We start from the raw sequence: 13,522 nt of genomic DNA on the forward strand, positions 1-13,522 counted from the left end.
TGATATGAATGAACTGCAAGACAGTAATGTAGTCTGATATGAATGGACCCCTGTAAGACAGTAATGTAGTCTGATATGAATGAACTGTAAGACAGTAATGTAGTCTGATATGAATGGACCCCTGTAAGACAGTAATGTAGTCTGATATGAATGAACTGTAAGACAGTAATGTAGTCTGATATGAATGGACCCCTGTAAGACAGTAATGTAGTCTGATATGAATGAACTGTAAGACAGTAATGTAGTCTGATATGAATGAACTGTAAGACAGTAATGTAGTCTGATATGAATGGACCCCTGTAAGACAGTAATGTAGTCCGATATGAATGAACTGTAAGACAGTAATGCAGTCTGATATGAATGAACTGTAAGACAGTAATGTAGTCTGATATGAATGAACTGTAAGACAGTAATGTAGTCTGATATGAATGAACTGTAAGACAGTAATGTAGTCTGATATGAATGAACTGTAAGACAGTAATGTAGTCTGATATGAATGAACTGTAAGACAGTAATGTAGTCTGATATGAATGAACTGTAAGACAGTAATGTAGTCTGATATGAATGGACCCCTGTAAGACAGTAATGTAGTCTGATATGAATGAACTGTAAGACAGTAATGTAGTCTGATATGAATGAACCCCTGTAAGACAGTAATGTAGTCTGATATGAATGAACCCCTGTAAGACAGTAATGTAGTCTGATATGAATGGACCCCTGTAAGACAGTAATGTAGTCTGATATGAATGAACTGTAAGACAGTAATGTAGTCTGATATGAATGAACTGTAAGACAGTAATGTAGTCTGATATGAATGAACTGTAAGACAGTAATGTAGTCTGATATGAATGAACTGTAAGACAGTAATGTAGTCTGATATGAATGAACTGTAAGACAGTAATGTAGTCTGATATGAATGAACTGTAAGACAGTAATGTAGTCTGATATGAATGAACTGTAAGACAGTAATGTAGTCTGATATGAATGGACCCCTGTAAGACAGTAATGTAGTCTGATATGAATGAAGTGTAAGACAGTAATGTAGTCTGATATGAATGAACTGTAAGACAGTAATGTAGTCTGATATGAATGAACTGTAAGACAGTAATGTAGTCTGATATGAATGAACTGTAAGACAGTAATGTAGTCTGATATGAATGAACCCCTGTAAGACAGTAATGTAGTCTGATATGAATTAACTGTAAGACAGTAATGTAGTCTGATATGAATGAACCCCTGTAAGACAGTTATGTAGTCTGATATGAATTAACTGTAAGACAGTAATGTAGTCTGATATGAATGAACCCCTGTAAGACAGTAATGTAGTCTGATATGAATGAACTGTAAGACAGTAATGTAGTCTGATATGAATGAACTGTAAGACAGTAATGTAGTCTGATATGAATGAACCCCTGTAAGACAGTAATGTAGTCTGATATGAATGAACTGTAAGACAGTAATGTAGTCTGATATGAATGGACCCCTGTAAGACAGTAATGTAGTCTGATATGAATGGACCCCTGTAAGACAGTAATGTAGTCTGATATGAATGGACCCCTGTAAGACAGTAATGTAGTCTGATATGAATGAACTGTAAGACAGTAATGTAGTCTGATATGATTGAACTGTAAGACAGTAATGTAGTCTGATATGAATGAACTGTAAGACACTAATGTAGTCTGATATGAATGAACTGTAAGACAGTAATGTAGTCTGATATGAATGAACCCCTGTAAGACAGTAATGTAGTCTGATATGAATGAACCCCTGTAAGACAGTTATGTAGTCTGATATGAATGAACCCCTGTAAGACAGTAATGTAGTCTGATATGAATGAACTGTAAGACAGTAATGTAGTCTGATATGAATGAACTGTAAGACAGTAATGTAGTCTGATATGAATGAACTGTAAGACAGTAATGTAGTCTGATATGATTGAACTGTAAGACAGTAATGTAGTCTGATATGAATGGACCCCTGTAAGACAGTAATGTAGTCTGATATGAATGAACTGTAAGACAGTAATGTAGTCTGATATGAATGAACTGTAAGACAGTAATGTAGTCTGATATGATTGAACTGTAAGACAGTAATGTAGTCTGATATGAATGAACTGTAAGACACTAATGTAGTCTGATATGAATGAACTGTAAGACAGTAATGTAGTCTGATATGAATTAACTGTAAGACAGTAATGTAGTCTGATATGAATGGACCCCTGTAAGACAGTAATGTAGTCTGATATGAATGAACCCCTGTAAGACAGTAATGTAGTCTGATATGAATTAACTGTAAGACAGTAATGTAGTCTGATATGAATGAACTGTAAGACAGTAATGTAGTCTGATATGAATGGACCCCTGTAAGACAGTAATGTAGTCTGATATGAATTAACTGTAAGACAGTAATGTAGTCTGATATGAATGGCCCCCTGTAAGACAGTAATGTAGTCTGATATGAATGAGCCCCTGTAAGACAGTAATGTAGTCTGATATGAATGAACTGTAAGACAGTAATGTAGTCTGATATGAATGGCCCCCTGTAAGACAGTAATGTAGTCTGATATGAATGGACCCCTGTAAGACAGTAATGTAGTCTGATATGAATGGCCCCCTGTAAGACAGTAATGTAGTCTGATATGAATGAGCCCCTGTAAGACAGTAATGTAGTCTGATATGAATGAACTGTAAGACAGTAATGTAGTCTGATATGAATGAACTGTAAGACAGTAATGTAGTCTGATATGAATGAACTGTAAGACAGTAATGTAGTCTGATATGAATGAACTGTAAGACAGTAATGTAGTCTGATATGAATGAACCCCTGTAAGACAGTAATGTAGTCTGATATGAATGAACTGTAAGACAGTAATGTAGTCTGATATGAATGGACCCCTGTAAGACAGTAATGTAGTCTGATATGAATGAACTGTAAGACAGTAATGTAGTCTGATATGAATGAACCCCTGTAAGACAGTAATGTAGTCTGATATGAATGAACTGTAAGACAGTAATGTAGTCTGATATGAATGGACCCCTGTAAGACAGTAATGTAGTCTGATATGAATGAACTGTAAGACAGTAATGTAGTCTGATATGAATGAACTGTAAGACAGTAATGTAGTCTGATATGAATGAACTGTAAGACAGTAATGTAGTCTGATATGAATGAACTGTAAGACAGTAATGTAGTCTGATATGAATGAACACCTGTAAGACAGTAATGTAGTCTGATATGAATGAACTGTAAGACAGTAATGTAGTCTGATATGAATGAACTGTAAGACAGTAATGTAGTCTGATATGAATGAACCTCTGTAAGACAGTAATGTAGTCTGATATAAATGAACCCCTGTAAGACAGTAATGTAGTCAGATATGACTGGACCCCTGTAAGACAGTAATGTAGTCTGATATGAATGAACTGTAAGACAGTAATGTAGTCTGATATGAATGAACCCATGTAAGACAGTAATGTAGTCTGATATGAATGAACCTCTGTAAGACAGTAATGTAGTCTGATATAAATGAACCCCTGTAAGACAGTAATGTAGTCAGATATGACTGGACCCCTGTAAGACAGTAATGTAGTCTGATATGAATGAACTGTAAGACAGTAATGTAGTCTGATATGAATGAACCCATGTAAGACAGTAATGTAGTCTGATATAAATGAACCCCTGTAAGACAGTAATGTAGTCTGATATGAATGAACACCTGTAAGACAGTAATGTAGTCTGATATGAATGGCCCCCTGTGAGACAGTAATGTAGTCTGATATGAATGAACTGTAAGACAGTAATGTAGTCTGATATGAATGAACTGTAAGACAGTAATGTAGTCTGATATGAATGAACACCTGTAAGACAGTAATGTAGTCTGATATGAATGAACTGTAAGACAGTAATGTAGTCTGATATGAATGAACACCTGTAAGACAGTAATGTAGTCTGATATGAATGAACTGTAAGACAGTAATGTAGTCTGATATGAATGAACTGTAAGACAGTAATGTAGTCTGATATGAATGAACTGTAAGACAGTAATGGGGTCTGATATGAATGAACCCCTGTAAGACAGTAATGTAGTCTGATATGAATGAACTGTAAGACAGTAATGTAGTCTGATATGAATGACCCCTGTAAGACAGTAATGTAGTCTGATATGAATGAACTGTAAGACAGTAATGTAGTCTGATATGAATGGACCCCTGTAAGACAGTAATGTAGTCTGATATGAATGAACTGTAAGACAGTAATGTAGTCTGATATGAATGAACTGTAAGACAGTAATGTAGTCTGATATGAATGAACTGTAAGACAGTAATGTAGTCTGATATGAATGGACCCCTGTAAGACAGTAATGTAGTCTGATATGAATGGACCCCTGTAAGACAGTAATGTAGTCTGAAATAAATGAACCCCTGTAAGACAGTAATGTAGTCTGATATGACTGGACCCCTGTAAGACAGTAATGTAGTCTGATATGAATGAACCCCTGTAAGACAGTAATGTAGTCTGATATGAATGAACTGTAAGACAGTAATGTAGTCTGATATGAATGAACTGTAAGACAGTAATGTAGTCTGATATGAATGAACTGCAAGACAGTAATGTAGTCTGATATGAATGGACCCCTGTAAGACAGTAATGTAGTCTGATATAAATGAACCCCTGTAAGACAGTAATGTAGTCTGATATGACTGGACCCCTGTAAGACAGTAATGTAGTCTGATATGAATGAACTGTAAGACAGTAATGTAGTCTGATATGAATGAACCCCTGTAAGACAGTAATGTAGTCTGATATGAATGAACTGTAAGACAGTAATGTAGTCTGATATGAATGAACTGCAAGACAGTAATGTAGTCTGATATGAATGGACCCCTGTAAGACAGTAATGTAGTCTGATATGAATGAACTGTAAGACAGTAATGTAGTCTGATATGAATGGACCCCTGTAAGACAGTAATGTAGTCTGATATGAATGAACTGTAAGACAGTAATGTAGTCTGATATGAATGGACCCCTGTAAGACAGTAATGTAGTCTGATATGAATGAACTGTAAGACAGTAATGTAGTCTGATATGAATGAACTGTAAGACAGTAATGTAGTCTGATATGAATGAACTGTAAGACAGTAATGTAGTCTGATATGAATGGACCCCTGTAAGACAGTAATGTAGTCTGATATGAATGAACTGTAAGACAGTAATGTAGTCTGATATGATTGAACTGTAAGACACTAATGTAGTCTGATATGAATGAACTGTAAGACAGTAATATAGTCTGATATGAATGAACTGTAAGACAGTAATATAGTCTGATATGAATTAACTGTAAGACAGTAATGTAGTCTGATATGAATGGACCCCTGTAAGACAGTAATGTAGTCTGATATGAATGAACCCCTGTAAGACAGTAATGTAGTCTGATATGAATTAACTGTAAGACAGTAATGTAGTCTGATATGAATGAACTGTAAGACAGTAATGTAGTCTGATATGAATGGCCCCCTGTAAGACAGTAATGTAGTCTGATATTAATTAACTGTAAGACAGTAATGTAGTCTGATATGAATGGCCCCCTGTAAGACAGTAATGTAGTCTGATATGAATGAGCCCCTGTAAGACAGTAATGTAGTCTGATATGAATGAACTGTAAGACAGTAATGTAGTCTGATATGAATGGCCCCCTGTAAGACAGTAATGTAGTCTGATATGAATGGACCCCTGTAAGACAGTAATGTAGTCTGATATGACTGGACCCCTGTAAGACAGTAATGTAGTCTGATATGAATGAACTGTAAGACAGTAATGTAGTCTGATAAGAATTAACCCATGTAAGACAGTAATGTAGTCTGATATGAATGAACCTCTGTAAGACAGTAATGTAGTCTGATATAAATGAACCCCTGTAAGACAGTAATGTAGTCTGATATGACTGGACCCCTGTAAGACAGTAATGTAGTCTGATATAAATGAACCCCTGTAAGACAGTAATGTAGTCTGATATGACTGGACCCCTGTAAGACAGTAATGTAGTCTGATATGAATGAACTGTAAGACAGTAATGTAGTCTGATATGAATGAACCCCTGTAAGACAGTAATGTAGTCTGATATGAATGAACCCCTGTAAGACAGTAATGTAGTCTGATATGAATGGACCCCTGTAAGACAGTAATGTAGTCTGATATGAATGAACTGTAAGACAGTAATGTAGTCTGATATGAATGAACTGTAAGACAGTAATGTAGTCTGATATGAATGAACTGTAAGACAGTAATGTAGTCTGATATGAATGGACCCCTGTAAGACAGTAATGTAGTCTGATATGACTGGACCCCTGTAAGACAGTAATGTAGTCTGATATGAATGAACTGTAAGACAGTAATGTAGTCTGATATGAATGAACTGTAAGACAGTAATGTAGTCTGATATGAATGAACTGTAAGACAGTAATGTAGTCTGATATGAATGAACTGCAAGACAGTAATGTAGTCTGATATGAATGGACCCCTGTAAGACAGTAATGTAGTCTGATATGAATGAACTGTAAGACAGTAATGTAGTCTGATATGAATGGACCCCTGTAAGACAGTAATGTAGTCTGATATGAATGAACTGTAAGACAGTAATGTAGTCTGATATGAATGGACCCCTGTAAGACAGTAATGTAGTCTGATATGAATGAACTGTAAGACAGTAATGTAGTCTGATATGAATGAACTGTAAGACAGTAATGTAGTCTGATATGAATGGACCCCTGTAAGACAGTAATGTAGTCCGATATGAATGAACTGTAAGACAGTAATGCAGTCTGATATGAATGAACTGTAAGACAGTAATGTAGTCTGATATGAATGAACTGTAAGACAGTAATGTAGTCTGATATGAATGAACTGTAAGACAGTAATGTAGTCTGATATGAATGAACTGTAAGACAGTAATGTAGTCTGATATGAATGAACTGTAAGACAGTAATGTAGTCTGATATGAATGAACTGTAAGACAGTAATGTAGTCTGATATGAATGGACCCCTGTAAGACAGTAATGTAGTCTGATATGAATGAACTGTAAGACAGTAATGTAGTCTGATATGAATGAACCCCTGTAAGACAGTAATGTAGTCTGATATGAATGAACCCCTGTAAGACAGTAATGTAGTCTGATATGAATGGACCCCTGTAAGACAGTAATGTAGTCTGATATGAATGAACTGTAAGACAGTAATGTAGTCTGATATGAATGAACTGTAAGACAGTAATGTAGTCTGATATGAATGAACTGTAAGACAGTAATGTAGTCTGATATGAATGAACTGTAAGACAGTAATGTAGTCTGATATGAATGAACTGTAAGACAGTAATGTAGTCTGATATGAATGAACTGTAAGACAGTAATGTAGTCTGATATGAATGGACCCCTGTAAGACAGTAATGTAGTCTGATATGAATGAAGTGTAAGACAGTAATGTAGTCTGATATGAATGAACTGTAAGACAGTAATGTAGTCTGATATGAATGAACTGTAAGACAGTAATGTAGTCTGATATGAATGAACTGTAAGACAGTAATGTAGTCTGATATGAATGAACCCCTGTAAGACAGTAATGTAGTCTGATATGAATTAACTGTAAGACAGTAATGTAGTCTGATATGAATGAACCCCTGTAAGACAGGTATGTAGTCTGATATGAATTAACTGTAAGACAGTAATGTAGTCTGATATGAATGAACCCCTGTAAGACAGTAATGTAGTCTGATATGAATGAACTGTAAGACAGTAATGTAGTCTGATATGAATGAACTGTAAGACAGTAATGTAGTCTGATATGAATGAACCCCTGTAAGACAGTAATGTAGTCTGATATGAATGAACTGTAAGACAGTAATGTAGTCTGATATGAATGGACCCCTGTAAGACAGTAATGTAGTCTGATATGAATGGACCCCTGTAAGACAGTAATGTAGTCTGATATGAATGGACCCCTGTAAGACAGTAATGTAGTCTGATATGAATGAACTGTAAGACAGTAATGTAGTCTGATATGATTGAACTGTAAGACAGTAATGTAGTCTGATATGAATGAACTGTAAGACACTAATGTAGTCTGATATGAATGAACTGTAAGACAGTAATGTAGTCTGATATGAATGAACCCCTGTAAGACAGTAATGTAGTCTGATATGAATGAACCCCTGTAAGACAGTAATGTAGTCTGATATGAATGAACCCCTGTAAGACAGTAATGTAGTCTGATATGAATGAACTGTAAGACAGTAATGTAGTCTGATATGAATGAACTGTAAGACAGTAATGTAGTCTGATATGAATGAACTGTAAGACAGTAATGTAGTCTGATATGATTGAACTGTAAGACAGTAATGTAGTCTGATATGAATGGACCCCTGTAAGACAGTAATGTAGTCTGATATGAATGAACTGTAAGACAGTAATGTAGTCTGATATGAATGAACTGTAAGACAGTAATGTAGTCTGATATGATTGAACTGTAAGACAGTAATGTAGTCTGATATGAATGAACTGTAAGACACTAATGTAGTCTGATATGAATGAACTGTAAGACAGTAATGTAGTCTGATATGAATGGCCCCCTGTAAGACAGTAATGTAGTCTGATATGAATGAGCCCCTGTAAGACAGTAATGTAGTCTGATATGAATGAACTGTAAGACAGTAATGTAGTCTGATATGAATGGCCCCCTGTAAGACAGTAATGTAGTCTGATATGAATGGACCCCTGTAAGACAGTAATGTAGTCTGATATGAATGGCCCCCTGTAAGACAGTAATGTAGTCTGATATGAATGAGCCCCTGTAAGACAGTAATGTAGTCTGATATGAATGAACTGTAAGACAGTAATGTAGTCTGATATGAATGAACTGTAAGACAGTAATGTAGTCTGATATGAATGAACTGTAAGACAGTAATGTAGTCTGATATGAATGAACTGTAAGACAGTAATGTAGTCTGATATGAATGAACCCCTGTAAGACAGTAATGTAGTCTGATATGAATGAACTGTAAGACAGTAATGTAGTCTGATATGAATGGACCCCTGTAAGACAGTAATGTAGTCTGATATGAATGAACTGTAAGACAGTAATGTAGTCTGATATGAATGAACCCCTGTAAGACAGTAATGTAGTCTGATATGAATGAACTGTAAGACAGTAATGTAGTCTGATATGAATGGACCCCTGTAAGACAGTAATGTAGTCTGATATGAATGAACTGTAAGACAGTAATGTAGTCTGATATGAATGAACTGTAAGACAGTAATGTAGTCTGATATGAATGAACTGTAAGACAGTAATGTAGTCTGATATGAATGAACTGTAAGACAGTAATGTAGTCTGATATGAATGAACCCCTGTAAGACAGTAATGTAGTCTGATATGAATGAACCCCTGTAAGACAGTAATGTAGTCTGATATGAATGAACCCCTGTAAGACAGTAATGTAGTCTGATATGAATGGCCCCCTGTGAGACAGTAATGTAGTCTGATATGAATGAACTGTAAGACAGTAATGTAGTCTGATATGAATGAACTGTAAGACAGTAATGTAGTCTGATATGAATGAACACCTGTAAGACAGTAATGTAGTCTGATATGAATGAACTGTAAGACAGTAATGTAGTCTGATATGAATGAACTGTAAGACAGTAATGTAGTCTGATATGAATGAACACCTGTAAGACAGTAATGTAGTCTGATATGAATGAACTGTAAGACAGTAATGTAGTCTGATATGAATGATCACCTGTAAGACAGTAATGTAGTCTGATATGAATGAACTGTAAGACAGTAATGTAGTCTGATATGAATGAACTGTAAGACAGTAATGTAGTCTGATATGAATGAACACCTGTGAGACAGTAATGTAGTCTGATATGAATGGCCCCCTGTGAGACAGTAATGTAGTCTGATATGAATGAACTGTAAGACAGTAATGTAGTCTGATATGAATGAACTGTAAGACAGTAATGTAGTCTGATATGAATGAACACCTGTAAGACAGTAATGTAGTCTGATATGAATGAACTGTAAGACAGTAATGTAGTCTGATATGAATGAACACCTGTAAGACAGTAATGTAGTCTGATATGAATGAACTGTAAGACAGTAATGTAGTCTGATATGAATGAACTGTAAGACAGTAATGTAGTCTGATATGAATGAACTGTAAGACAGTAATGTAGTCTGATATGAATGAACACCTGTAAGACAGTAATGTAGTCTGATATGAATGAACACCTGTAAGACAGTAATGTAGTCTGATATGAATGAACTGTAAGACAGTAATGTAGTCTGATATGAATGAACTGTAAGACAGTAATGTAGTCTGATATGAATGAACTGTAAGACAGTAATGTAGTCTGATATGAATGAACACCTGTAAGACAGTAATGTAGTCTGATATGAATGGCCCCCTGTGAGACAGTAATGTAGTCTGATATGAATGAACTGTAAGACAGTAATGTAGTCTGATATGAATGAACCCCTGTAAGACAGTAATGTGGTCTGATATGAATGAACCCCTGTAAGACAGTAATGTAGTCTGATATGAATGAACCCCTGTAAGACAGTAATGTAGTCTGATATGAATGGACCCCTGTAAGACAGTAATGTAGTCTGATATGAATGAACTGTAAGACAGTAATGTAGTCTGATATGAATGAACTGTAAGACAGTAATGTAGTCTGATATGAATGAACTGTAAGACAGTAATGTAGTCTGATATGAATGAACTGTAAGACAGTAATGTAGTCTGATATGAATGAACTGTAAGACAGTAATGTAGTCTGATATGAATGAACCCCTGTAAGACAGTAATGTAGTCTGATATGAATGAACCCCTGTAAGACAGTAATGTAGTCTGATATGAATGGCCCCCTGTGAGACAGTAATGTAGTCTGATATGAATGAACTGTAAGACAGTAATGTAGTCTGATATGAATGAACTGTAAGACAGTAATGTAGTCTGATATGAATGAACACCTGTAAGACAGTAATGTAGTCTGATATGAATGAACTGTAAGACAGTAATGTAGTCTGATATGAATGAACTGTAAGACAGTAATGTAGTCTGATATGAATGAACTGTAAGACAGTAATGTAGTCTGATATGAATGAACACCTGTAAGACAGTAATGTAGTCTGATATGAATGAACTGTAAGACAGTAATGTAGTCTGATATGAATGAACACCTGTAAGACAGTAATGTAGTCTGATATGAATGAACTGTAAGACAGTAATGTAGTCTGATATGAATGAACTGTAAGACAGTAATGTAGTCTGATATGAATGAACTGTAAGACAGTAATGTAGTCTGATATGAATGAACACCTGTAAGACAGTAATGTAGTCTGATATGAATGGCCCCCTGTGAGACAGTAATGTAGTCTGATATGAATGAACTGTAAGACAGTAATGTAGTCTGATATGAATGAACTATAAGACAGTAATGTAGTCTGATATGAATGAACTGTAAGACAGTAATGTAGTCTGATATGAATGAACACCTGTAAGACAGTAATGTAGTCTGATATGAATGAACTGTAAGACAGTAATGTAGTCTGATATGAATGAACACCTGTAAGACAGTAATGTAGTCTGATATGAATGAACTGTAAGACAGTAATGTAGTCTGATATGAATGAACTGTAAGACAGTAATGTAGTCTGATATGAATGAACTGTAAGACAGTAATGTAGTCTGATATGAATGAACACCTGTAAGACAGTAATGTAGTCTGATATGAATGGCCCCCTGTGAGACAGTAATGTAGTCTGATATGAATGAACTGTAAGACAGTAATGTAGTCTGATATGAATGAACTGTAAGACAGTAATGTAGTCTGATATGAATGAACACCTGTAAGACAGTAATGTAGTCTGATATGAATGAACTGTAAGACAGTAATGTAGTCTGATATGAATGAACACCTGTAAGACAGTAATGTAGTCTGATATGAATGAACTGTAAGACAGTAATGTAGTCTGATATGAATGAACTGTAAGACAGTAATGTAGTCTGATATGAATGAACTGTAAGACAGTAATGTAGTCTGATATGAATGAACACCTGTAAGACAGTAATGTAGTCTGATATGAATGAACTGTAAGACAGTAATGTAGTCTGATATGAATGAACTGTAAGACAGTAATGTAGTCTGATATGAATGAACTGTAAGACAGTAATGTAGTCTGATATGAATGAACTGTAAGACAGTAATGTAGTCTGATATGAATGGCCCCCTGTAAGACAGTAATGTAGTCTGATATGAATGAACTGTAAGACAGTAATGTAGTCTGATATGAATGAACTGTAAGACAGTAATGTAGTCTGATATGAATGAACACCTGTAAGACAGTAATGTAGTCTGATATGAATGAACTGTAAGACAGTAATGTAGTCTGATATGAATGAACTGTAAGACAGTAATGTAGTCTGATATGAATGAACTGTAAGACAGTAATGTAGTCTGATATGAATGAACACCTGTAAGACAGTAATGTAGTCTGATATGAATGGCCCCCTGTGAGACAGTAATGTAGTCTGATATGAATGAACTGTGAGACAGTAATGTAGTCTGATATGAATGAACTGTAAGACAGTAATGTAGTCTGATATGAATGAACACCTGTAAGACAGTAATGTAGTCTGATATGAATGAACTGTAAGACAGTAATGTAGTCTGATATGAATGAACACCTGTAAGACAGTAATGTAGTCTGATATGAATGAACTGTAAGACAGTAATGTAGTCTGATATGAATGAACTGTAAGACAGTAATGTAGTCTGATATGAATGAACTGTAAGACAGTAATGTAGTCTGATATGAATGAACTGTAAGACAGTAATGTAGTCTGATATGAATGAACTGTAAGACAGTAATGTAGTCTGATATGAATGAACTGTAAGACAGTAATGTAGTCTGATATGAATGAACTGTAAGACAGTAATGTAGTCTGATATGAATGAACTGTAAGACAGTAATGTAGTCTGATATGAATGAACTGTAAGACAGTAATGTAGTCTGATATGAATGAACTGTAAGACAGTAATGTAGTCTGATATGAATGAACTGTAAGACAGTAATGTAGTCTGATATGAATGAACTGTAAGACAGTAATGTAGTCTGATATGAATGGACCCCTGTAAGACAGTAATGTAGTCTGATATGAATGAACTGTAAGACAGTAATGTAGTCTGATATGAATGAACCCCTGTAAGACAGTAATGTAGTCTGATTTGAATGAACTGTAAGACAGTAATGTAGTCTGATATGAATGAACACCTGTAAGACAGTAATGTAGTCTGATATGAATGAACTGTAAGACAGTAATGTAGTCTGATATGAATGAACTGTAAGACAGTAATGTAGTCTGATATGAATGAACTGTAAGACAGTAATGTAGTCTGATATGAATGAACACCTGTAAGACAGTAATGTAGTCTGATATGAATGGCCCCCTGTGAGACAGTAATGT

General features: G+C 35.2%; 1 protein-coding gene across 3 annotated transcripts in view; it reads right to left on the reverse strand.

Moving 5' to 3' along the window:
* Nucleotides 1-13,522, reverse strand: part of LOC129827433 (proton-coupled amino acid transporter 1-like) — a 124,876-nt gene that overhangs the window by 44,427 nt on the left and 66,927 nt on the right. The gene's annotated exons all lie outside the window — the stretch shown is intronic.

Source organism: Salvelinus fontinalis, chromosome 29 (genome assembly GCF_029448725.1).
Source record: "Salvelinus fontinalis isolate EN_2023a chromosome 29, ASM2944872v1, whole genome shotgun sequence".
Taxonomy (NCBI): domain Eukaryota; kingdom Metazoa; phylum Chordata; class Actinopteri; order Salmoniformes; family Salmonidae; genus Salvelinus; species Salvelinus fontinalis.